At 48.0% G+C, this 27,368-nt stretch overlaps 1 protein-coding gene across 2 annotated transcripts in view; it reads right to left on the reverse strand.

Annotated features, from left to right (window-relative positions):
- Positions 1-27,368, reverse strand: part of LOC122382323 (MTRF1L release factor glutamine methyltransferase-like) — an 87,445-nt gene that overhangs the window by 38,130 nt on the left and 21,947 nt on the right. The gene's annotated exons all lie outside the window — the stretch shown is intronic.

The following is a 27,368-nucleotide window of genomic DNA, read 5'->3' on the forward strand; positions in this document are numbered from 1 at the left end:
AAGGAGCTGATGCAAACAGCTTCACACTATGGTCTCGACCTCAGCGCCACGTCCTGCGCTACGGCTGCCTCAAAGGCTTCCCCAAAGGTCGTCGCCGCTCGGATACTAGACGAAAATAATATTTCCTTGAGAAAATATCAGGAAATTACTGCGGGATCGCCATCTACGAAGGGAGATGGCGATCCCTACAAGTCTCTCAAGGAGTCCATGATTCAGAAATCGACAAGCACAGCACCAGCCGACATGTTTTGCCGGTTTGCACTTCAGAAGTTAGATGTAAAAGTAAACCTGGACAAGGACGACTACGGGCTGAAGAAGGGCGAACACAAGCTATGGGGTGAGGGAGTGTTCGCCAGCTGGTCACAGGAAAACGGTGCGTCCACAGCCACCGCTGAGCAAATCAAGGCCCTTCTGGGGGTGGTGGCACTCGCATCCCGCTGCCGGGTTCGGCCAGGACCAGACAGGTCCGAGTATCTAAGGGTGCTATAGTAGCGTGGCATCACCCTTGTGGACCAGCAGCTGGTGGCGGAACTGGGGATTGAATAGTATTCACCTGAAGTGATCAAATCCATTGTCTCAAACTTCAATTCGGCAGTTCTGGCCCTTCTCTACATCTCAACCAGGGGGCTCCGCCCTATGACCTACCCGGAGTCGTTCCAATTTGGAGTGCTCGCCATCCAGGGGATTTCCAACAGTCTCCTGAGCCACTGGCTGAGGGTCGGTCAGCTCTTCGACGTTGGGCCGTCCATCGTGGCCGCCACGGTCCCCTTCCGGGAAATCCGACAGCTTTGCGCCAAGATCCTGGAAAAGAGCTACGATCTAAGCGACAAGGGACCCCAAATCACCCTCTTCCTTCCAGCTCTGGGTCGAAACTTCACCGGATTCTCCATCCGGGCCAGTCCGTTCACTGCGTCCTTGATGACGCTGATTCTCCTCTTTGCGACTGACAGTCGCACTCTTCTATACTTGTACGCAGGAGCAGGAGCCGACGTTGTGGTTGAAATGGCCCGGCGCGCCTACTTGTGGACGACAGGGATCAGGGCGGTCCAAGGCCAGTTCGCCGCAGTCACGGGGGGAAACCAAGTCATCGCCCCCACAGGTGTGAGGCGAAGGAGCAGGTCGACGAGGACCCCAAGAGTAACAAAGTAGAGTCATGTGAGCGCCAGGACTTGGTTAAGTACCTACTCTGGCTCATGACCTACTACGTGGACCTGCCCAACCATGGTGTTCAACTACCGGACGGCCGAGTCGTCAGTCAAACGACGTATCTGACAACAATCATGGAACTCCTGCAACCGGATCCAACCGCTCGTCCGTTTAAAAAAAAAATGTATGTATGGATGTATGGATATGTATGCATATGGATCAAGCATATGGATGTATGTACCGTGAATGTAGGTACCGGGTGTCCGTTTTAAAATGGTACTCATGTGTTAGGCTCGTGATTTTTTATCGCACGAGCTATATTGTTAAAATTTCACGTGCTGATAAGACATCATGGCATGACAGAAAGTCATAAAATATCTGTCTTAGGATGCGGACGAACGTACAGATGGCTTTTGCTGCAGAGGCCCACATTGTAAAAAAAAATCCTACAACAAGGCTCGGCGACTAGCGCCTACCAAAAGCTGTGTTAGAAGGTGGGTGGAAAAGTTCAAGAAGGAAGGCAGTTCAACCAGGAGACAAACCGGTAGAAACTGCAGCGTGAGAACAGAGGAAACCATTCAGAAAGTGGCAGACTCTGTTAAACAGAGCCCAAAAAGCCGCGGCAACTGGCAACGCATGCTGTCCTGGGCGAGGGTTAAGGATCTGAACTTCACAGAAAGTCCCCATCCCTGACCTGTTCATTCTCGTTTCAGCCGGGAAAGAGTGTGCATCCTGTGGACAACGAGTTCGCGGAAGAGAAAGGATATGCTCATGTGGGCATGATTTGGAGGCACAACGGCAGATCTTCGTGTAGCACGTCAACAAGAGCAGCGGAGGAAAGGCAATAAGCTCCGCGATGACAATCAGGACAAAGTGTTCGAGGCTATTAAGAGGAAGGTATGTAATTGGATTTAGAACAGCGGATTCTAGAAAAAAAATAGGCCGTAGGGGTGGATGATAAAGGGGAAAATGTATGCGTGCGTAACGAACGCCTGAATCTTTTGTTTAAGGTGCACATCCTACAAGGAAGTGGTCATCACATTGCACTTCTTGGCGTACGTCTTCACTCAAGTTCGTCAAGGCAAACGTTCCGTTTCGAAACGTTTGCTGATGAAGCTTTGGAAGACGCATTCACGGACTCCGCGATGAACAAGCGCGTGCCCAACGAATACCAGGAGGCGCTGATGCGGACGTTCGCTCGGAGTAAGTTTCCTGGACGATTATACAGCTATTGTGTGTAATTCAACCTGTTGCCTGCATTACAGTGAGTTCTGCTATTTGTTTTCGGCACAAATAACAATCGGTTGTGGATGTGTGTCATTGTCTACGTTTTTTTTATAACAGTCAATCCTAAGAATGCGAAAGGTATCCAATCTGGCACCGATCAGCCTGAGATGCCATATGCTTGATTTTTTTTTTTTTTGTAACGCAGCTTATTGTGACAGTGTTGGTACCTACCCACTCAGATCAAGGACGTTTGGCAAATCCCAATAACCGAAACTTTCCCCTCAGGGATCTTACAAATGCACCCGGCCCAGCCCAAGGAGCCCAAGAGCATCCTGGGAATGAGGGGCTTTGGTAGTTTCCGGTGTGAACAGTGCAAGTGCGCCTATGCCGGATCTGCAGTCAGGTCCGTCGCAGCCGCCGCTACAGCCGCTACAGACACCTCTGCCACGTGCCACCGCCTTTGTCACCTCCACTGGTGAGGTGGATCAAGATGGTGACCAGTCCCCCCCCCCCCCTCAAACCCATCTCGATCAAGCGACCGAGCTCCTGACACCGCCACCCTCCCATTTCGAGATCATCCCTAACTCATCCGTCCCTCCAGCCCGCCACTCCAACGCCATCCGAACCCCACCCGTCCCTCCAGCCCCCCAGTCCAACGCCATCTGAACCCCATCCGTCCCTCCAGCCCGCCACTCCAACGCCATCCAAACCCCATCCGTTTCTCAAGCCCGCCACTCCAACGCCATCCAAACCCCATCCGTCCCTCCAGCCCGCCACTCCAACGCCATCCGAACCCCATCCGAACCTCCAGCCAAGGGCTCTGAGACAATGCCTTTACCATCATCGGCCCCGCCACCTGCCCGCTTCATCGGTCCGGAATCGGATCCTAGCGGCGTGTCTTCTGGTGTTACTGCTAGTACTGTTGTGTGGGTAACTGAGGATGGCCGCGTTCTTACGTGCGCACGGGTGGAAGGGCTCTAAATGGCTGGTCGTATCATATGGAGCCAATGATTAGCTGTATCCTGGAGCTGCTTTCGGCGCGTTATTCGTTATCCAAGGCTCTTTATGATGATGGAGACGGTTAATTACTTTCCTGGCATTGTTTTCAGTCTCTGTTCTGGGATACCGCGCCGGCTGGGGGCATCGGCGGGGTTGTCCGCCGAAGCGATATAGCGGAAGGAGACCGCTCGCCGTGAGAAGAAGCGCGAGACGAGCGGCAGCCACTTGGTGGGGCATCGGCCCTTATGTACCTAGGTTATAAAGCACTCCATATTGTCCGTATCTATGGTAGTACCCGCCGGTACGCGCTCGGCCGCGAGGAGAGCCGCGATGAACTCCGCGAGATAGATGGGGAGCGGTTGTGACAGCGGCAAGGCGAGGGCGGCCGAGGCGTCGGCAAAACCCAGCTGCCGAGGGGTGGCGTCGACTGCCACAGCCTGGTCGTGCTAGCGGAACCAGTTGTCATAGTCCGAGCTGTCCGAACTGTCAGAGCCGGGGATCTCGTGCATGGTGGCGATCACCAGCTGGAGCGGTAGTTTCGCCACTGGTCGGACCAAGTTGATGAATCCGGCCAGTTGGAGGGCCTGGCGCTCGGTGAGCTGCTCCACCTGCTCGAGGGCACTCAGGATCCGGAATTCGGTGCCGGCTCTTCTGCCTGCGAGCAGACCTCCGACCGCGGTACGCTGCACTTTTTTTTAGTTTGTAACATATGAAGTGTGATACCTGTTGATTATGGAGTACATATTGTTAAGGCTATCGCTCTCTGATCTTACTTGGTATTTCGGCAGGCGTTACGTCACAGGCCCCTGAGTCACCGTCGCAGGCCCCTGGGTCACGGTCGCAGGCCCCTGAGTCACTGGCCCTCGCTTCGAAGCTGGCCGGCTCTTCTGCCTGCGAGGAGGCCTGCGACCGCGGTACGGCTGCAGTTATTTAGTTTGTAACATACGATGTGTGATGCCTGTTGATTATGGAGCACATATTGTTTAGGCTATCGCTCTCTGATCTTACTTGGTATTTCGGCAGGCGTTACGTCACAGGCCCTTGAGTCGCCGGCTAATGCGACGACGGTCACCCCTCCTTAACACCAGCGACGACGGATGTCATGGAGAAAATCCTCAAGCAGGGAATACGTCGGCTAAGGAAGGCAGGGCTGACCATGATCACCACAGCGTGCGACAAGGGAAAGCCCAACAAGGCACTCGTCAGTGGGTGTCTCTGCGGACAATCCAACATTTGCGGTGGACGTTGAAGAGTGTGATAGCCGTGCATGACGTGCCACATCTCTTCAAATGCATCAGAAAAGCACTCTATAACGACATATCTGTGGACGGGGAGACGGCCTCCTAGCGGCACACCCCGCAGTTCTGCACGCTGGACAGAAAAAAGCCGCGGGGGCTGTGCCAAAACTGCGTCCGGTCCATATCCAGCTGAGGCCTTTCATGAAGACGAAAGTTAAGTACACTCTACAAGTTCGGACATAAAATCGGAAGCGGACATCAACCTGGTCCGACACCGTCAAGAAGCAAGAGGTGCACAGGTAGCCACTGAACACGGCAGACACCGAGGACCAAAGGCCGACAGGGTTAGCAGAAAGGCCATTGTTACCAATGCGGTAAGCAGGGGCACTATACCTACCCGAAAGTGGTATCTGAAAGACAAGATGACCTGTGGGAAAGTGGCAAGTTGGGACATGTGTTCAAATGTGTCACACAAAGCTTGTGTGCAATGTGTCCGTCCAGATACGAGAGCAAAGCCGCGGACGTGCAAAACAAAACACACCACCGTTACGGGTAACATTATTGGAAAACGCTTGGCGAATTCCATTTCGATGTAGGGGAGAGTGGGGTAATTTGGCCGCTTTTTTTAGAAAACGATGTTACTAAAAATCGACAACACATTTCTGCGTTTTCTCAACGCTGACAGGTGTGGCATACATTTTACTTTCTTGGACAGTAAACTTGAAATGATAGAGTAACTACTTATATTGAAATTGTGACGTATTACAAAGGTCTGCAAAGCGGCCAAATTGCCCCACTAGCAGGGTTATTTGGCCGGGGGTGTGGGGCAATTTGGCCGGTGTTAGTTTGAGGCCATGATTTTTGTTATAGGCGAGTCAGCTTCACATTCAGCAATGACGCGTGTCCTACGACGCATTTGAAGCATTTTGGAGGTTGACTCAGCCGTCACAGGGGTCGAAAATAGTCAAAATAACGGCTCTAGATGCGATGACAGTTTTTTAAGAATAACTTTTGAAGTAATCAAGCTAGGCCAAAACTAAAAGTACCATCGTAATTCTCTCGTCATTCCGCATCGAAACATGTATGTGTTGACCTTGAGAGGTCAAGGTCAAAGGTTGGCTTCAGGTCACGTTACCTCAGGTCGCTTGACCTCAAGGTTACGTGAGTTCAAGGTCATCATGTATATCATTCGATGCGCCTTGACGAGCTGAACACAATGATACCATTTGCGCGGCTGTATCTTTTTTCTGTAAGTATTTATTAGCAAAAAAGCGTTAGGTAACCTTTGATGACGTCACATGCCCTTACAGCTGTCCAATAGGAAATATGGCATCAAGGTAGTCAAAGTTGGTCATGAATTATGTCCTTTATGGTACAATTGACCATGACAACTCGGCCGTCGCAGCAAAGTGACTCTGAGCCCACCGGCCAAGTTGCCCCGCTAGTCCCGGCCAAATAACCCCACATTGCCATTCTGAAATTTTTTGTCTATAAAGTCGTCATGGCTGTACAGAACTAGATGAAATTGCTCTTGGAACCGCTGAACGCCCTCAAAAATGGCGCTATAATGTTGGGATTCGTTTACAGCCCAAATACTACATGTTATACAAATTTTTAAACGGAAGTAAAAGTTACCATTTTCTAACGAAATTCACCTTTTATTAATTTTGAATGAAACTAAGAGAGGGAAAGTTTTGACATTTGTTCTCGAGTTAGTTCTGCCGACGACAAATGAATAGAGACTAAAGTTATTTCATTCACTTTTATCAGCTTTCGTACAGGTGGGGGCGGCCAATTTACACCACCGGCCAAATTACCCCACTCTCCCCTAGGTTCGATATAACCATAATCAACTTATTTGAAAGTTAGTCTCAAGCTTCAAATTCAATAGCTATCAAGGGAAGTGAGTTATGTGCCGATGGTCGCGCACGTTCTCGCAGGAGTTCCACCTGGTCGTCCACGACCCGCTGACGCTGGAGCTGGCCCGGCTCCAGCACATATAGAGAATACACATAGAGAATATAATGCAGTTGAGTGCATGTGTTAAACACTCTTCGCCCGACATCGTGGGATGTACTGACGGGACCCACATCCGCCTAACCGTCCCCAAGGAGCAGCGATAAGTATACCTAAATAAACCGTAAACGCTTCACGTCCCTGAACGTAATGGCTGTCGCTGCATGTTCAATCATCACGTAGAGCGTACATTGTGGCGGTCGGGTGCACGACGCTCGAGTATTAGCAACATGGGGGCTGCCCGAGTATTTCCGCAATGGAAATCCCGTAATGGGCGACATGATGCTGGGTGACAGTGACTACGGCCTTGCACCCTGGCTCATGACGCCCACCGCGGACCCCACCACTGCCGAGGAGCGCGCATATAATACCGCTCACGCGCGCACTCGTGTGGTGGTGGAAAACGCTTTCGGTGTACTAAAAATGCGTTTTGGTGCTCTCCAACATGGCCTGCGTTTGAACACTATGTCCTTTAGCATGGCGGACATTGACGTTTGTTTTTTGCTGCTAACATATGCATAAATGGCGGGGTCGTGGGCGAGTGGCTTGGAGCACTGTGCCCGGCCGACGCGATGATGCAGGAGCCAGCGGACGTAGCTGCAGAGCTGACGGCGGCAGGCTCCGAGCCGCCGGCTGTCCCAACGTCTGTGCTTAAAAAGGTAACTTTGTGGCTTGGGCGTGTGTTGTTTTGAAATGTACTCGTTAGAGGTGATACGTGGTGTTGGAGACGAGGTGTGTCGTATGTCGTGAGGACATTCAATGCCATTCATGTAGACGCTCTCGTGGACTGCCAATATACGGATAAAGAAATCAAATGCACACACTGTTGTATAAAGAGGCGCCTATGTGGACATAGAACGTACGGATCCCGCCAGAATGCAACGCAACTATAATAGCCGTTTCAATTTCACAGAAGGATCATCTGAATGGCTGGTGTGCCCTTCTGTGAGTGAGCTGGTGGCCACCAGCTCCCTTACTACAAACGTACGGTTTGAGATGCGACAGTGTGTCTGCGGTGAGGTCAGCAGTCAGCTGGCACTGAGAGAAAAAACGGACATCGGCAACACCCGTGTGTTGCCGCACTGCGAAGTTAAAAGCTAAGTCGTTTCACGACTGGTTTGCTGTTACCGCTTTGTCGTTTCGCGTTTGTTTAAATATCACGTCTCTGTTTAATCGTTTGTCACTTAAATATAGTAAAAAAAAAGTTAAATATTTCTGCTTTAATCGTAAGTCGTTTCACGATGTCCCAACCCCCGACACTCGCTTCTTCCGATCCCGGAGAGGGCGTTCCAGAAGTGGAGTCCCACACCGAGGCTGAGAGCAGCGACTCCCTGGATTCGCTTCATCGGGACGCCTTTTTCCCGAGTCCCTGTACTCTCAGCGACTCCTCCCTGGATTCGAGTCAATTCGACCTTTTCCTGAGTGATTCCAAAAGTGACGAAGAGGCGGCGGAGACCCTGGGAGATGGTGTCGGCGACTCGGCGATTGCCTCCAGCCCGGCTGCTGCCAGGTCAGAGCTGGCAGCTTCTTGTTCTTATGACTCTCTCGCCGCTGATCCGGATGTGACCGGCCTCCTGGCCTACAGACGGCATTCCACACAGTTCGCCGAACGGGTGTACGGACAGCGATTTCGGCACCAGGTAGACAGCACCTCCCAGAGGCAGCTGTTCGCTGGGATTGAGGAGTTCATGGCTTCCGCGCTGGAGGAGTCGCCAGCCGCGGAGGAGCTGGTGGAGCCCGACCGGGTCCCCTCCCGACCTGCCACCGAGGACGACAGACGGCATTCCACACAGGTCGCCGAACGGGTGTACGGACAGCGATTTCGGCACCAGGTAGACAGCACCTCCCAGAGGCAGCTGTTCGCTCGGATTGAGGAGTTCATGGCTTCCGCGCTGGAGGAGTCGCCAGCCGCGGAGGAGCTGGTGGAGCCCGACCGGGTCCCCTCCCGACCTGCCACCGAGGACGACAGACGGCATTCCACACAGGTCGCCGAACGGGTGTACGGACAGCGATTTCGGCACCAGGTAGACAGCACCTCCCAGAGGCAGCTGTTCGCTCGGATTGAGGAGTACATGGCTTCCGCGCTGGAGGAGTCGCCAGCCGCGGAGGAGCTGGTGGAGCCCGACCGGGTCCCCTCCCGACCTGCCACCGAGGACGACGAGTCTAGCGAGGACTAGCGTATCCCAGTGTTCAGCGATGCAGTAGTGTTTGTTTTTCGTGCGGTTTCGCGTCGCGGGGAAGTTTAGTTTTTGTTTCTGGTGCGGCTTCGCGTCGTCGGGGCGGCGCATTGTTCCAGGGGTGCCAGCCCCTCTGAAGGCCGGCGGTGTCCCCCGTACCCCCCCCCCCCCCGCCAGGCCGGTAGGGGGGTAGGGTGTTCCCAGGCACCGCTGGCACGCGCTCGGCCTCAGCTGGCTGGTCGCCCCCCGGTCGGCAGGTGTCTGACGGGGGCGAGCTGAGGAGGCCCCAAGACCCGGCTGGGGGTCGCGGGGCCACTTGGACGTGGAGGGAGCCGTCACCCTCCCTTTGCGACACTTTGCCGTCTGGACACAGGGAAGGGGCTGGTCACCGCGACCCTACTGCGCTCCAGCCAGCGCGGGAACCCAGTCTGGCGGTCGTCTCTGGCCCCCTGATGGGGCGGAGACGGGCTGGTCGTTCCCTGTAAATAGACCTAATTTTTGGGGGGTGTATGACTTGTCATACAGCCAGCAATCGGGTCCAGACCAGCCTCCATCATTGGATGAAGGTCACTTGTGATGAATGTCACAGAGGTCTACCCGCCCCCCGGGTGGTGCTAAGCATTGCTGGCCATCAAAAGCTCTTTAAAAGCTGTTGTAAGATATTTCAGACACATCTGCATTACTATTAGTTTTAATTACACGTACCACACAAAAAGTTCGCGCCATCTGTTGGGTAGATCTAGGAACTTGATCAAAATGCGCTTTTAATATGTTTAAGCCACGTTGATTCTGCATTGAATGAGACCAGAAACTTGACAATCGGTTCAGAAGTTTTGGGGCCAGAGCCTTTCAAATGCACTTATGTAAAGCATTCCAACCCTTTAGGATTAAGGGCTGTTTTGGCCTGAATACCAATGTGGATGGTTCTTCAAATGCCTCTTCTGCTTAAACCAAGAAAGGTACAGATACCGGGTTACAGACATTTGATAGCCATTGCATTTACCTAAAATATGTCAGAAAATGAACAGCCAGCCTTTCTTAGTCTTGCCGCTAGATGGCGCTAAAGTTGCTATATGTTAGCACCACCTGCTGGGCAGTTTGCAAAGCTCGATAAAAATGCAGTTCGGATATGTTGTACTCTTAGCAATGGAACTTCTACCACAGAATGCATTTTGCAATGGCTAAGATTGCTGTTATTACAATTTGATAGCTTCTTTTGTTGGCTTCAGGAGCAGTAGAAACCTTATTACGAGGCATATCGTTATATTCTTCATGTAAAATCAAACGTTTCGTCTCTGAACAAAGACATCATCAGTGGAGTTACACACAGCAGTACATATTATGAGCAAACAAGCAATCAGGCGACATAACAAGAGCAACACAGTATCGCACATAAGTATCGCACCGGCTGCGACGGGACGCCCTCAGCTCCCGGTTACGACGAGGCGCCCTGAGCCGCCAGCCAGAACGTCCAAGGGAGCCAATGAATCCGACCACGCCAACGCTGTCCCGGCCGCTAGGTCGTCAACATCAACACCCAGTTGTCTTTATCGCCGATCGTGGCCGACCAATTCTGAAGCCAATTGAGAATCATCAGAACAGTCGGCCATCGCCAAATAGGTCAGAAACTCCACGCGCTCGTAAGAGGAGGTGCCCTGAAGAATATTTCGAACGCCACAAACGACGAAAGAAGGAGGAGCTGATGCAAACAGCTTCACACTATGGTCTCGACCCCAGCGCCACGTCCTGCGCTACGGCTGCCTGGAAGGCTTCTCCAAAAGTCGTCGCTCGGATGATGGACGAAAATAATATTTCTCTGAGAAAATATCAGAAAATTACTGCACTTACTCCAACTCTGCCCCGGACACGCCATCAACGCATATGGATTAGTGGTGTCAATCGGAACTTGAATATTCGGAATTCCGATTTTGTCCGATGTCCAATTCGGAATTCGGTTGGACAATGGCCGCAGGCTTTGGACAACTTTGGACAATCGCTTGCTACACCTCAACATTTTTAAAAAGTAGTCGTGTTTAACATTGATTGGCTATTAGAAAGCTCAGCTTTCGATATGATTAACACTTTTGAGCTTGCAACGGTACATGAAAAGCAAATGAAATAACAGTGTTGAGTGTGTAAACTATTGCGTAGGTGTCGGACATCTTTGGACAAATGGCTGGATTGGACATTTTTGGACGGACAATCGACGAAAGCATTGGACATTGGACGGACTTTGGACATACGTTTTCTGAAATTGACACCACTAATATGGATGTATGGATATGGATATGGATATGTATGTATGTACCGTGAATGTAGATACCGGGTGTCCGTTTTAAAATGGTACTCATGTGTTATGCTCGTGATTTTTTATCGCAAGAGCTATATTGTTAAAATTTCACGTGCTGATAAGGCATCATGGCATGACAGAAAGTCATAAAATAACTGTCTTAGGATGCGGACGGACGTACAGATGGCTTTTGCTGCAGAGGCCTACATTGTAAAAAAAAATCCTACAAGGCTCGGCGACTAGCGCCTACCAAAAGCTGTGTTAGAAGGTGTGTGGAAAAGTTCAAGAAGGAAGGCAGATAAACCAGGAGACAAACCGGTAGAAACTGCAGCGTGAGAACAGAGGAAACCATTCAGAAAGTGGCAGACTCTGTTAAACAGAGCCCAAAAAGCCGCGGCAACTGGCAACGCATGCTGTCCTGGGCGAGGGTTAAGGATCTGAACTTCACAGAAAGTCCCCATCCCTGACCCGTTCATTCTCGTTTCAGCCGGGAAAGAGTGTGCATCCTGTGGACAACGAGTTCGCGGAAGAGAAAGGATATGCTCATGTGGGCATGATTTGGAGGCACAACGGCAAGATCTTCGTGTAGCACGTCAACAAGAGCAGCGGAGGAAAGGCAATAAGCTCCGCGATGACAATCAGGACAAAGTGTTCGAGGCTATTAAGAGGAAGGTATGCAATTGGATTTAGAACAGCGGATTCTAGGAAAAAATAGGCCGTAGGGGTGGATGATAGAGGGGAAAATGTATGCGTGGGTAACGAACGCCTGAATCTTTTGTTTAAGGTGCACATCTTCAAGGAAGTGGTCATCACATTGCACTTCTTGGCGTACGTCTTCACCCCAGCTCGTCAAGGCAAACGTTCCGTTTCGAGACGTTTGCTGATGAAGTTTTGGAAGACGCATTCACGGACTCCGCGATGAACAAGCGCGTGCCCAACGAATACCAGGAGGCGCTGATGCGGACGTTCGCTCGGAGTAAGTTTCCTGGACGATTATACAGTTATTGTGTGTAATTCAACCTGTTGCCTGCATTATAGTGAGTTCTGCTATTTATTTTCGCCACAAATAACAATCGGTTGTGGATGTGTGTCACTGTCTACGTTTTTTTCCTAACAGTCAATCCTAAGAATGTGAAAGGTTAAAGCCCGGTTCCCACTGGGCCCGTCACCCGTCGAAACGGGCCCGTCGCCGTTGACGGGCCCGTTTACGGCCCGTCCTTGACGGGCTCAGTGGGAACCGGGCGGCGACGCCTCATCATGGATAAAGGAAACCCTGGATTGGAAACTCAGCTGATTATACGTAACCGGCGCGCTAGCCTGCGCCACTTCGCTCGATAAGGACATTCGGTAAAGATGGCCGCTCGTCATGACGGGAGCATGTGGTGCGGGGCGATTAATTGTTCGAATTCTAAGAGCAAGTGCCCAGATTTGTCTTTTCATCGTGTTCCTGAGGATCCTCAGAGGTAAACACGTTTTTTGATATATCGGTTGCGTTAATTTTTTGTGAGGTTCTTTTTTTATTGACATTAAATGTGCAGACCATGCTGGATTGCATTCCATGCAGATACATTTAGTTAAGGTAATAATTTTTACATTATTTTTATAGAGTTATCATCTCCATTTTCAAAATATGTTTAATAACACTTCAAGTTCACTATAAGAAATTAGCATTTTCACTCATAATAATTGTGTACCCAACCATTTGGAACCAGTGCGGAAACAACTCGTGTTTACTGATGGTATGATGATTGAATGTTTGTATTTGATCTATCTTTGTGATACTTTGGTGTGTTGGATATTCCTACAATTTGCTGATTTAAAACCTTTTACTAATTCCTGATATTGTCTGTAGCAATTGATATTCTATGAAGCTAAGAGTGAAAAACTCGCATCCAGTGGCGGATCCAGGGGGGGGGGCAAAATGGGCATTTGCCCCCCCCCCAAACGGCATGATTTTAACATTACGCCTATGGACGATGCATGGAAAGAATCGATAAATTTCTATGGTTTGCCCCCCCCCAAAAAAAAACTCTGAGCTGGATCCGCCTCTGCTCGCATCAAATCGTTTGACATTTTAATTCAATTATGCATAGGTAGATTTGAAAATAATTTTAACCAGGTTTATGTCAATATGTAAGCAAGTTGTGTGCATGTGACTTCTGTTTTACCTATTAATAGTAATAATGGTAATGACAAAATGTAGGTACATAATTCTTGAGTGTTTTTATTTATATCCCATCTGCATATGATCAAGCCAAGGCAATATGAGTATCATCTGTCTGTTACCGGGGTTACATGAGCGATCCGTTCCAAATACGCACTACGCTAATGCGCATCAGCTCCCCACAAACGTATCTACGGCACCGGTTACATGAGACTAATTCGTTTTATCTACGTCAAACGGATCTTGTTTGGCTCACCCGGGCTGACTCCTCGACGGCCGGTAATTCGTATCACAAACGGAATAGGATTAGCGTACAGTCATGGCGCAGTTGCGGCATTTACCGGGACGACTGAACTAAATTTTAAATACTTATATCATTTGATAGGCTCAAAAACATTTAAAATTAACATGAAATCAAAAAATGAAAACAAAGTTTTCTTGTTTTAAGTCAGTGGGCACTGATTCGCCATGCAGCGACAGCAGGGTGGTCAGAACAAATTATGTATCAAAATATTTCATTCATTTTACTTCACATGCAAAGACTAAACCAAAATACCAACATTTTTTTTGCTATTTTCTACGAGGCAGCCAATAAAAAAATGCTTAGTATTTTGCATTTTGACGCTTCCAGTCAGCAAAGAATAGTTCTTGTGAAATACGGCCCGAATCCTGTGCCTCGGTTACGTGAGCGAGCCGTTCCAAATACGCACTACGCTAATTCGCATCAGCTCCCCAAGAACGCATTCAGTGCACCGACTACATGAGCAAATTCGTATCAGTGACGTCAAACGGATCTAGTTTGGCTCTCGGCCCGATGCGCATTACAAACGGAATAGCATACAAATGTGGCGCACTTCCGTAGCAATAGAGGTGACTGAATTAAAAACTTAATATCTTATGTCTTTTTTGCATTTAATCTGCTCAAAACATTCTCAATTAACTTAACAAAAAAAAGTTGAACATAAAGTTGTCTTGCTTTGAGTCATTGAGCACTTGCCTCTCTTGATTCGTCTGTAGTGCTGTCAGAAAAGTGTTTCAACTGAAAGTACTTTGATATTTTCTTTTTGGTTTTCACTATATTTATTTTTGAAAACTTGACAAAATGCCGACATATTTTTTTTTTTAATTATTATTTCAAAAGAAGGAAATGAAAAAATACCTGTTATTCTGCATTTTAATGTTTCTTTTTGGAAAGAAATAGTTCATGTAATACGTATCTTGGTCCTATTCGCTTCTAAGCCTCTTTCCCTGCGGATTTTGTTCGGACCGCCGATTCGTATTAGCAGGTGGATACATGAGTCGGTAATACGCTCGTGATTCGCATTAGCGGTGAATCCGATCGTGATACGTATTTGCTTTGCTCTTGTAACCGCGGATCGGATCGCCGATTCGTACTAGCAGGTGGCTACATGAGTCGGTAATGCGTTCCTAATTCGAATTAGCGGCTAAATACGTATTTACTGTGCTCATGTAACCCCGATATGTATTAGCGGTATGCTACATTGTTTGTCTCTGTCTTGTTCCAGGTCAAAGAAGTGGGTTATCAACAGCAGAAGGGAAGATCTGGTAGGACGGTCTGTAGAATACCTGAACAACAATGTCCGCTTCTGCAGTGCACACTTCGAGCCTGACCAGTTCTATCCAGGAACCAGACGCCTCAAGAAGGGAGCTCTGCCTACGTTGTTTGAGGTTCCAAACCCTCCACCAATGGTTGGCACGAGGAGGCCACTGACTGAGCGCCAGTTTACTGCACCTCCTCCCAAGCGATTCTGTGAAGGTGGAACATCTGACGGTACCAGTACTGGCAGTGATGCTGACAAGTCGACTGGAGTCATTCCAAAGCCGTGCTGGGTCAGTCCTCAGGGTGATGATCCTGAAGTTGAAAATCAGGAGAACTCTGTTGAAAGGCTCCAGCGCAGAGGTAATCGCTTGAAGAGCACTACCTGGAGGCAAAGGCAGAAGATTTGTCACTTGAAGGAACAACTGAGAGTGGAGCGTGAGAAGAACTCTACTGAAAAAGTCCTGGAAGATGTGTGCAAGAACATGTCCAAACAGGCCAAGTGTTTCTTCAAGCTGCAGGTGAGGACAGCCGGGAAAGACCCTCATGGAAGAAGGTACACAGATGAAGAGCTGATGTACGCTCTGGCCATTTATTTTCAAGGCCCAAGAGCATACAGGTTCCTGGTGAAGCACTTCGTGCTACCAAGTACGCGCATCCTGCGCAAGAACATGCAGAGAGTTCGACTTCTCCCTGGCTTCCATGACACTGTGCTCTGTGTGCTGAAGGAGAAGTTTAAGTCAGCCAGCGAGACAGAAAGGCTGTGTGTGGTCAGCTTCGACGAGATGTCTGTAAAAACAAAGATGACCTACCTGCGTGGTGAGGACATGATCGAGGGCACAGAGGATTTTGGGGAGCTAGGAAGGTCAAGAGACCGTGCTGACCACGCCTTAGTGTTCATGGTGAGAGGACTAACGAAAAAGTGGAAGCAAAGTATTGGCTACTTTCTCTCTGCTGGGCCTACCAAGGCGGCCATCCAAAAGCAGCTCCTGGTGAACTGCATCACCAAGTTGCAAGAAGTCGGGCTGACTGTGGTCGCAACTGTATGTGACATGGGTGCGACCAATCAACAAACGTACAAGCTCCTGGGAGCCAGTGAAGGGCGCTTTGAGTTTGAAGTGGGCGGACAGGAAGTGGTAGCGTTGTTCGATGTGCCCCACCTGTTCAAGTGCCTTAGAAACGCTCTTCTGAACTATGACGTGACTGTTGAGGGAACCGTGGTGAGCTGGAACCACCTCATGGCTCTGTTCCACTGGGACCGATCCCGCAAGCTGCGAGCAGCACCAAAGCTGAGGATGCTGCACCTGCGGCCAACGCCATTCAAGAAGATGCGCGTGAAGCTGGCCACCCAGGTGATGAGCCGGTCGGTGGCAGCGGCCATGGTCCTGTATGCTGATCTGGGTAAGTTTTACTTCAGCCGAACTGATGATGGTCATGCAATTATAGAAATTTTCTCACTTGTTCATAGCTTGATTGCATTTTTGTTTGTGTATGTATTGTAACTGAGACGACAAGTTAAACATGTAATTTCAACAATAATAAATATGCACGTTTTTGTTTTGAATATAAGTGACTTGAAGATATCTTCTAGTTCAATATGATGCCTCCAATTTTCTGTTGTGTTATTAATAAATTTTATGTTGTGTTATTAACAATGTCACGTTCTTCAGTACCCGATCCTACCTCACCCCACCCACACCCCAGTGCCCACCCCGCCCCACCTGCCCCCGCTCACGGATGCGATGGCGTTGGTCGGCACGTTTTGTTTTGTAATGACATCTGAACTGAAGTATCTTCTGTGTTCCATTTCTCAGACATCCTGCCTCCGGAGAGCAGAGAGACTGCAGCGGCTCTTCTGAAGCTCAACGATCTGCTGGACGTGTTGAACTCCAGCAGCCGGCTGGCGAAATGCTTCCACAAGAGAGCTATCTCGCAAATAAAGCCGGTTACAGCGGAGAAACATCTCCAGCTTCTTCGGGAGGCGGATCAGTGGCTGGGGAAGTGGGTTGTTGGGGATGGGTCTGTGAGAGTGCATTCCATTGGTGGCCTTCGTCAGACCATTCGTGGAGTGTAGTCAGTATGGGACAGATGTGTGGAAGCAGGCTGCGAGTTTCTATGCACTCGTCGGCTTAATCAAGACCCGCTGGAGAACATGTTCGGCATGATTCGCCAGCGCGGCGGGTGCATGGACAATCCTGATCCAACGCAGTTCCGGCATGGATATAAACATGTGGTGATAAATCACATGATGGCGGCTCCCCCGACAGCCAACTGCGAGGCGGACAGCGACGGTCTGATCGTCGGCCTGAACATGACCGCAGCGCGGCCTGAACGTGCCTCCGCAAGGCCAATGGCCCGACTTCGATCCGACGACCGAGTAATGCCCGAGCCAAAAGTGGTGTTGGACGTGCCTGTAGACGAGGTGACAGCCAACTGCCTGAGCTACGTGGCTGGCTATCTCGTGCACAAGGCAAACGTGGTGTGCAGGAACTGCGAGCGTGCTCTGGTGAGAGTGGACAGCGAGGTCAGAGCGACAGCAGACGTGCTGACGGCTCTGAAGTCGCACACTGGTGTCACCAAGTGTGACGTAGGCAGCCTGAAGCTGCCTTCGGCAGTTCTGTTCGAGTTTGTCAGGGAGTGTTAAGTGTCGTTCAGTGTGCACGCGCGCTCTATGCTCTTCGAGACCAGGATTCTGGAGCGGTTGGTCCGTTGTGTGCTGGCTAGCAAGCCGGCTACGGTGTTGGCGTCCCAGCTGCGCTGTCACCCGCGTGTGCTGACAGGTATCGCCGCGAGATACATGCGACTCATGCTGCACTCCACTTGCCGGGAGCTGAGCTCTGCTGCAGCGAAGAGCGGCCCAAGGAGGCAGTCCCGCAAGCTGCTGAAGCTCCGTGGCTTATAAGACGTACGGGTCGTGAACCGTCGAATGACAACGTGTACCTAGATATGTTTTGTTCGAATCAGTGAGGCGTACGTTTTTGCTGACGTGGTGGCGCTGACTGAACACCTTAGGTAGATTGATCATTACAGATGTGCATTATCAATACAATGCGGTCAGCGTGATTATTGTTTGGCTACTTTCTGGTGACGAGAGAGCAATCATGAAAATTCTAGAGCCTGAGAGAATTGTAGGCACCTAACTATTTCTTTGTGGAACGATATTTGAAATGGGATGCTTGCTTCTGGGAATAAGTAGACAACAAGTACTTCGAACAATTTAGTAACGAGCTATTATAATTTGTTGATAGATCAAGCAATTGCCGGTGCTTTTCAATCGGCTGATATCTTGCCTATTATTCATTCCAGCTAATACTGAAGATCAGTAACAAAGCATCTCCAAGTGACGGGCGGTGACCTTGTTTGACCTTGACCTCGACCTTCATGTATATGGTCAAAGTACACTCTTATTGATGCTCGAGACGACAGACATGGTGAACGAACCGAAAAGTCGGTCGAAAATGGTTCGTGTAATTCACACGGAACACTACGAACGACCGTGATATGACCTTGGAAGTGAAGCCAAATCTCAGAAACTGAAGGTCATAGATACTTGAAATTTTCGGTCAACCTGCAGGAAGGATTGAAAAGTAGCTGTGCCAAATTTCAGATGCCTAGCTTAAAAGACGCGGCGTGCAGCAATGGGAGAACGCCGCCTTATCGTCCTATCGCCATACCGCCGCCCGCCGCCGCCTCCTTATCAAGCCGGGTTTTCCCGCTAGGGGCGCGCCAGTCGCCCGGTTACGCTGCGCGCCACAGTTACCGGGGTTACCTACATGAGCGATCCGTTCCAAATACGCACTACGCTAATGCGCATCAGCTCCCCACAAACGTATCTACGGCACCGGTTACATGAGATAATTCGTTTTATCTACGTCAAACGGATCTTGTTTGGCTCACCCGGGCTGACTCCTCGACGGCCGATAATTCGCATCACAAACGGAATAGGATTAGCGTACAGTCATGGCGCAGTTGCGGCATTTACCGGGACGACTGAACTAAATTTTAAATACTTATATCAATTGATAGGCTCGAAAACATTTAAAATTAACATGAAATCAAAAAATGAAAGCTAAGTTTTCTTGTTTTAAGTCACTGTGTACTGATTCGCCATGCAGCGACAGCAGGGTGGTCAGAAAAAAATTATCTATCAAAATATTTCATTCATTTTATTTTTGATCTTTATCAAATTCACCTTCAAAGACTAAACCTAAATATCAACATTTCTTTTTGCTATTTTCTACGAGGCAGCCAATAGAAAAATGCTTAGTATTTTGCATTTTGACGCTTCCATTCACCAAAGAATAGTTCTTGTGATATACGGCCCGAATCGTGTGCCTCCGTTACATGAGCGATCCGTTCCAAATACGCACTACGCTAATTCGCATCAGCTCCCCAAGAACGCATTCAGTGCACCGACTACATGAGCAAATTCGTATCAGTGACGTCAAACGGATCCAGTTTGGCTCTCGGCCTGACGGAAGGTAATGCACACTACAAACGGAATAGCATACAAATGTGGCGCACTTCCGTAGCAATAGAGGTGACTGAATTAAAAGCTTAATATCTTATGTCTTTTTTGCATTTAATCTGCTCAAAACATTCTCAATTAACTTAACAAAAAAAAAGTTGAACATAAAGTTGTCTTGTTTTGACTCATTGAGCACTTGCCTCTCTTGATTCGTCTGTAGTGCTGTCAGAAAAATGTTTCAACTGAAAGTACTTTGATATTTTCTTTTTGGTTTTCACTATATTTATTTTTGAAAACTTGACAAAATACCGACATATTTTTTTAATTATTATTTCAAAAGAAGCAAATGAAAAAAATACCTATTATTTTGCATTTTAATGTTTCTTTTTGGAAAGAAATAGTTCCTGTAATACGTATATTGGTCCTATTCGCTTCTAAGCCTCTTTCCCTGCGGATTTTGTTCGGACCGCCGATTCGTATTAGCAGGTGGATACATGAGTCGGTAATACGCTCGTGATTCGCATTAGCGGTGAATCCGATCGTGATACGTATTTGCTTTGCTCATGTAACCGCGGATCGGATCGCCGATTCGTACTAGCAGGTGGCTACATGAGTCGGTAATGCGTTCCTAATTCGAATTAGCGGCTAAATACGTATTTACTGTGCTCATGTAACCCCGATAAGTGAGCCGGCGGAGTTTCCAATCCAGGCTCTTTTATCCATGGCCTCATGACGGGGCGCAACAGCTGACTGCGACGGGCCCGTCGCAGTCAGAGCCCGTTTCGGAGACATGAAAATATTCATGTTTTGGTGCAGAACGGGCCCGTTTTTCGTGTTGCTTCTTGTCTGTTTCTACTGGTTTTAAGCGTGAGTATAGTTTCAATGAGGTAGTAGATGACTACAAAGCATGTAAACATGATTATTTAAGGAAAATAGCGTAGAATGGCATGCATTTTGTTGAAAATTTGTCAATAAACTGTTATGGCAGTGCGCTGCTTTTGTCCACATGGACATCTCGCAGGCATTTGGTAATATTTTTTGGCTTTCTTTCATTTGCCGTGGTAATAGTGTGGGGTATTTCAATTTCATACATTTTTGGAGAAGTTAAGAGAATATTTGCCTAGTCACGAAGGCAGGGCCCAAATTTCTATGTAGGTTCAAAACCCCTGTGCAATATTGTAGGTATCATGGGTATCTATTGTGCCTAATGCAGTTGTTTGGGTTGAGACAGGAGAAGTCATTTTCCTAATTTATTGGTATGGCCCTAATGGTTGATTTTAGGATAGCAAAGCCATTCTTACCATGCAGGGCAAGAGGGTTATTTAATGTTAAAGTTATGAATTTATGGTAGGGCTCCGAACCTACCAAGCCTATAAAAAAACAACACCCATGTGTTGAAATGTGGTGGGATTTTAGCAACCCACTTTATTTGAAAGGTGGCATTATCCATAATCAATGTATTTGATCCAGATAGCAGGGTTTTGAATCCAAATCCTTTTTTAGTATGCAATGGTAGGTAACTGGTAAGCCGTTAATTGCAACTCTGATTTTGGACATACTCTATGTAGAGTCTAGATTGGCTTCAAGTAGGATTATGGGTTGCATATGGGTTGCATGTATGTCATATTCATGCATAGCCATGCGTTTTGATGAGTTTTGTGTGATATGTTGAGTGTGATGTCTTTTTGTTCCCTTTTCATATGACGCGGGAGCGTAATAGCCACAACTACCTGTGGAATGTGGATGCCCCCCAGATGTTAAATACAATACGATACAATATGGAGTATGGTTAATGCATACTGTTACTTTATGCTAGTGCATGGTCAAGCCCCACTAATATAGCCATTCAACCATGACGGACATGATTGAACACAGCATAGGTGGGCACGATCCGTTCCTCCGTTCCTCCGTTCCGGAACGCCGTTACAATTTTTAGGAACGGAGGAACGGACTCGTTACATTTTAAAAAGGGTAACGGACCAAGTAACTTCCGTTACATTGGTTGTTCGTTCCTACGTTACACTTAACAATTTAGTCCGTTCCTTCGTTCCTCCGTTACTTTTCGTTGTCCGAGTGGGTTGATCTTTCAGCTAACCCGCAGACATTAATGCAGCAGCGGAATAGGGGATTATTGAGCAGCCCTGACTTGAAGACGGAAGATGGCCTCAGTGTACTGGCCTTCCGCAATGAGCCGGCGTTGCAGTATGTGTTCGCAAAGTTCAACACGGGCGTCCCTTCAAGCGCCTCAGTAGAGCCCATGTTTTGCGCATGTTCTCAATGGGAAAAGATTGCTACGTGCAAAAAGGGCTACCCTCTCAGAAAGTGGCAGCGGAACATCTTCAATTAGGGGGAGGGGGGGGGGCACTGCCGACTTTTGGTCTCATTCTTTCCATGCAAAGCACATAGGGCTAATGTTAAAACTCAAAATGCCAAAATCAAAGGGGGGCACGGTGCGCCGGTGCCCCCCCCCCCCCCCCGTTCCGCCGCCTATGCTCTCACATGCCAACGGAACGTCTAGTGTTCGTGAAGGGCAACCGGCATCTGGCCGGGGACAAGTGATGCGCATCAGTACCACCAGACGTTCCAAGGTTTAGTGTCCAATCAGTGCCCGCTGTCTTGGTAGATTTGGTGGGCATTCCGCTTTCTCGGTAGATTTAGTTTTTGTCAGAATGGTCTAAAAAATGTGTGAAATACCCAACATTTTAACGTTTTGATTTTGCTGTAACGGAGTAACGGACTAAAGAACTTCCGTTACATTAGATGCAGAGGAACGGAGGAACGAGTAACGGAAGTCACGTTTTGAAGGAACGGAGGAACGAGTAACGAAGTTACAATTTTGGGGAACGATGCCCACCTATGGAACACAGCATGCAAAGTGACTGATTACTGAGGCAATGCCAATGTCTTTGTAATGTGTACCTATTGAGCTATTTGATACCACCTAATAAGCTAACAGTCGTATCCCTTGTAAATTGTATGGCATTTTCTTTCCTCAGCTTACAAAGTGACATGGAAGAGGCGCTGATCCAGGAGGTATCGAAATTCCCATGGATCTATGACCCAAAACATAGAAGCTATAAAGATATGTTTAAAAAGAAAAACACCTGGATTGAAATCCCGGCAGCATTGGGCCTGCCAGCAACTGAAGGTGAGTGGCAGGTTTCACTGACGTGTGACCAGCTTATCAGGGATACATTTTCAGCTATACTAGCACCATTATAGTACTAGAGCAACTATACAGCTACAGCTATGGAAGCCATACTAAACGAGCTATTGGTACTAACAAGCATGATGTAAAAAAAGGGAAGGTGGTAAGCTAAGCGTAGTTGCTGGATGTGTCCAAAAATATAATTCAGGACACCAAAACTTATCACTCCACTTAAGGATTCAGCAACAATGTTCTTGCTCTGCCACCAAAAAAAAATTGAAGCCTCTCCACAGTTTGCTAGCATTAATTATTACTGAAAGTCAGCTACATATCGCCGACAATAAGATTGTACATGGGCCTTTCCTTGTCTTCATTTACCACTGAGTCACTGTCTGATGGACTCCTGACATGTACCATCAGTCAGCATGCTATCTTTTTTCAACAGTGAAAGCTACCACCTCCAAATGGGCCTACCTTCGGGATGGCTTTGTGCGCCGTCGTCGCATCGTCGGCGCCGCCCTACCCAGCGGCAGTGGCTATGAGGCGCTGAAGAAGCGGGACATGGCCAAGCAGTGGCCATACTACAGCCTCATGGAGACACTGATGGCACGGGTCACTCAGGAGCGAAGGTAGGATTCACATTCACTGCAGTTTATCATTATCATGATGCATAACTCTGCAATTAAACGTGCCTGGCTGATAACCTCCTTGCTAATTATAAATTCCGTAACCTCTCCGTATGCTTATCTTAACCTGCGCCCCGCTGGGCTATTCAGCCATACGCGCCCTGCTGGGGGGGGGGGCAGATTCTGCCCCCCCCCCCTGTCTAACTTCCGAACCGATGGTCGTAGAAAGACGGGGAAAACGGCAATCGAAAGCTCTCAACAAGGCGGATCTTAAGAGCCCAAATTTTTTTGCTTAAGTAGGTCAGAGGTCAGGTCAAGGTGAGGTCAAGGGTACAAAACGCAAGTTTCTACAGTATCGGCCTTGCACCGTAGTTGCCGAAGAATGGACTGAGACTGATTGCTCAAAACGTGTTCTTAGACTACCAAGACAATATTCGTTGCACACAATGTCATGCAAAGGTCAAGGTCAAGGTCAGGTCAGGTCAGGTCAGGTCACCAAAAACAAAATATAGAAAAGGGCATGTGCGACACATGTTTTATGGGCCATTTTACTCATGGAATTCAATAGGCACACTCAATAAGTGATATGGACCACCTCTGGATGAATTTCAGGTCGAGGTCAGGTCAAGGTCAGGTCAAGTGAGGTCAAATTTTGAAGTTGGTTGTTAAGGCCTAAAAAGGTGTCTACCCGATGCAGTTTTTCACGGCGAATCGAATGGTGCTATTTTTGTTTCCGTGCGAGGTCTAGAAATTCCAAAAAAATCATTTTTCAAAAATTTTGTGTGTCGTGACGTCATAAAATTTTGAATAACTCCCACATTTTTGAACCGATTCTTCTAAAAATTGGTATGTAGGTGCACATAGACCACTTCTTTGACATATATTCCGGTTTTTTCGATAAACTCAAAATTTTCGATTTTATAAATATTTTCCCAAAAAAGTCAGTTTTTTGGAAACATTTTGGCCAAAATCCAAAATTTTCAAAAAACCGAGATAGCCATTTGATAGACAAAGTAAAATCACGTATAAACTTTTTGTTACGTCTTGATTCCTTTAAAAATGAAGATGTTAGCGGCGTTTGAAATTTTGCCGTTTTTGAGGCGAAAATGGCGAACATGACGTCACTAAAACGTCAATTTCTCAAAAAATTTCCGACGGATTTCGCTCAAATTTTCAGGGAACGTGTCAAATTGATGTATGATAAGGTACTGAAAGTTTGACGTCGCTGGCGTAACGCGTTTAGAAGGTATTGGCGAAAAACGGGAGGGGGGCAGATTCTGCCCCCCCCCCCCCCAGCGGGGCGCGGGTTAACTTTAATGTGTGTTTTTCTAGTCATACTATACTGTGCACTACAGGAGGGAGGACTTGTTCCATGTGCTAGCGCCACCATGCGGACGGACATGGCTCATTAGTTTAGCTTAATTACGAGTTGCTGCCGGTAGGTGTCCGTAATGTCACTAGTTGTCGCGTAAACAGCACGGAGCGTGTGTGATGCGGAGTACGACCTTGATCAGGGTGGTGTTTCACCGGTGATAGCAGCACGCTGCTATTCTGCTGACGTCACACGTGTGGTAGTGTTGGAGCAATGGGCTTGCTGACGTCTCCATGGAAACCCAATTTGACCCGTGTAATAGCAGCGTGCTGCGGTGCTGCTACCACCGGTGAAACACCACCCAGATGTCAAGGTGACAGTTGATATATTGACTTTTTTGTCAGCTGGAATAAATTGACGGTGTACTGGGGTGTACTTAAAGAACCTTGATTAATTTCTATGTTTTGTTGCTAGTGGAGAAGACAGCCTGTTTTCCGAGACGATGCCTGCCGCGCCAACACAGCCAGGACCGAGTAGCAACGAAGGCAGCGACCAGGACGGAGTAGCTGGTGGCGACGACATCGAAGTGGATCCATCAATGTAAGTCTCAAGTCCACAGCTCACACTTCATAATATATGTCCCAGGTATTCCTGATCCAAAGCACTGACTACTGAGAACTGACAGCTCGCTTCTTGCGGCACCCATTTTGCACTCGTTAAAGCATAACAAATATGGGGCAAATGTGATTATGCTTGGGGGATCGTGAAAAGTGAACTGCAGAAGAGCTACCCAGTCAACAATCCATCCATCCGGTTACGCCTCCGGCAGTATACATATCTCACTGCTAAACTTGTGTAAAAAGGATAAAATTCAAAGATCATTTCGTCTGATAGACTGGCGGGTTGATCATCTTTCAAGACCAGTACGCCCTAAAGCCCTAATAAACAACAAAGACCAGTACTCCGTCGTTATTGCCTGGAACTAGTTGACTTTAAATGACGGTGTTCCAACACGTTCATGTTCGTGACTTGTTAGTTGTTGTCCATTCTCTATCGGTCACATATTTTCCTGTCGTGAGTCAGCAGGTCAAGATCACCCAGCATCATATATTTGACTATTCTCCCTACTTATCGTTCTCTGCGTTTTTGTCTTGCCGACAGCGTGATAAACTCGCAACCGGCGGGGAGCGGCGGCCGACGCCACCACAGCCGCTCAACGCCGTCGCCGCTGGAGGGCCAGACGCCTCAATCGAAGCGGCAACTGCAGCAGCAGCAGCAGTCCACAGCCATCAGCGAAGTCATAGGCCTGATAAAGTCCCGTCGAGCCGTCCGTGACGAGTACGACTCGTTCGGGGAAGTGGTGGCACATGCCCTACGAGGCATGCCGGCTGAAAGAAGTGGACGGCTGCGCTTCAAAATCGCCGCCCTGCTTTTTGGGGATGGTTCTGCTGATGTGGAATAAGGTGGAATGTGTTTAAACCTACACCCAGACAGCTGTAACGAGCCGAGCTTTTTTTGCCAAATTTGGCCTTTGCCTTAGATTAGAGGAGTTGTAAGGATTTCCAGTTGGAAAAAGGCTGTGTCCAGCTGTGTCGTATGTGTTTTTCAGTGTATATATGATGTTATATTCTCAATTCTGTGAGCTGTACAATCCAGAGGTTCCTATGACAGGCTGTGATTGGAATACACGTTGCCGTTTTTACTAGATAGAGGGACGAGGAATTGATATGAATATCGAACAAGACGAAGAGGAAGAGTTGTTGCTGGCATTATTATTGCAAGAAGAGCACATGACGTCCTACATGACGTCTTCGGGGGCCGTGTTGACTCCGTGGAAATCCTGGGCAGCTTCGGACTTGCTGTCCCAGCCAGGGCAACTCGCGCGCAGCCCTGTCTGAATGTCCCAGCCGCCAGAGTAGGCACCATCAAAGATGGATTGTTTTGCCGTCTACCACGTCGGATTAATAGCCTGTACCAGGTGACTCCTGGAGCGGACATTTTTGGAAGGCGCTCTCGTTTTATGAAGTGTGTGTCTGTGTTCGTTCGCCATACAGTGTGAATTTTAACCCGGGCGGGGCTGGGGTCTCCAGCCGAACGCGCGGGGCTGGGGGGGGTAAATTTTACCCCCCCTGTTATCTCCCGAACTAATGGTCCGATTTGGAAAATTCAAACGCCAATCGAAAGCTCTCATCACGAACTACTAAAAACATGTACTTAATTTAAAGTTTGAGGTCAAGGTCAAGGTCAGGTCAAGGGTACAAATTGCAAGTTTCTACAGTATCGGCCTTGCACCGTAGTTGCCGAAGAATGGAGTCATGGACTGAGACTGATCGCCCAAAACGTGTTCTTAGGCTACCAAGACAATATTAGTTGCATACAATATCATTCAGAGGTCAAGGTCAAGGTCAGGTCAGGTCAGGTCAGGTCACCAAAAAAACAAAATATAGAAAAGGGCATGTGCGACACATGTTTTATGGGTCATTTTACTCATAGAATTCAATAGGCACACTCAATAAGTGATATGGACCACCTCTGGATGAATTTCAGGTCGAGGTCAGGTCAAGGTCAGGTCAAGTGAGGTCAAATTTTGAAGTTGGTTGTTCAGGCCTAAAAAGGTGTCTATCTGATGCAGTTTTTCACGGCGAATCGAATGGTGCTATTTTTGTTTCCGTACGAGGTTTAGAACTTCCAAAAAAGTCATTTTTCAAAAAATTTGTGTGTCGTGACGTCATAAAATTTTGAATAACTCCCACATTTTTGAACCGATTCTTCTAAAATTTGGTATGTAGGTGCACATAGACCACTTCTCTGACATATATTCCGGTTTTTTCGATAGACTCAAAATTTTGGATTTTATGATGATTTTCCCAAAAAAATCAGTTTTTTGAAAAAATTTAGGCCAAAATCCAAAATTTTCAAAAAACCGAGATAGCCATTTGATAGACAAAGTAAAATTACGTATAAACTTTTTTGTTACGTCTTGATTCCTTTAAAAATGA

Source organism: Amphibalanus amphitrite, unplaced genomic scaffold, assembly GCF_019059575.1.
Source record: "Amphibalanus amphitrite isolate SeventyFive unplaced genomic scaffold, NRLGWU_Aamphi_draft 000137F_arrow, whole genome shotgun sequence".
NCBI lineage: Eukaryota > Metazoa > Arthropoda > Thecostraca > Balanomorpha > Balanidae > Amphibalanus > Amphibalanus amphitrite.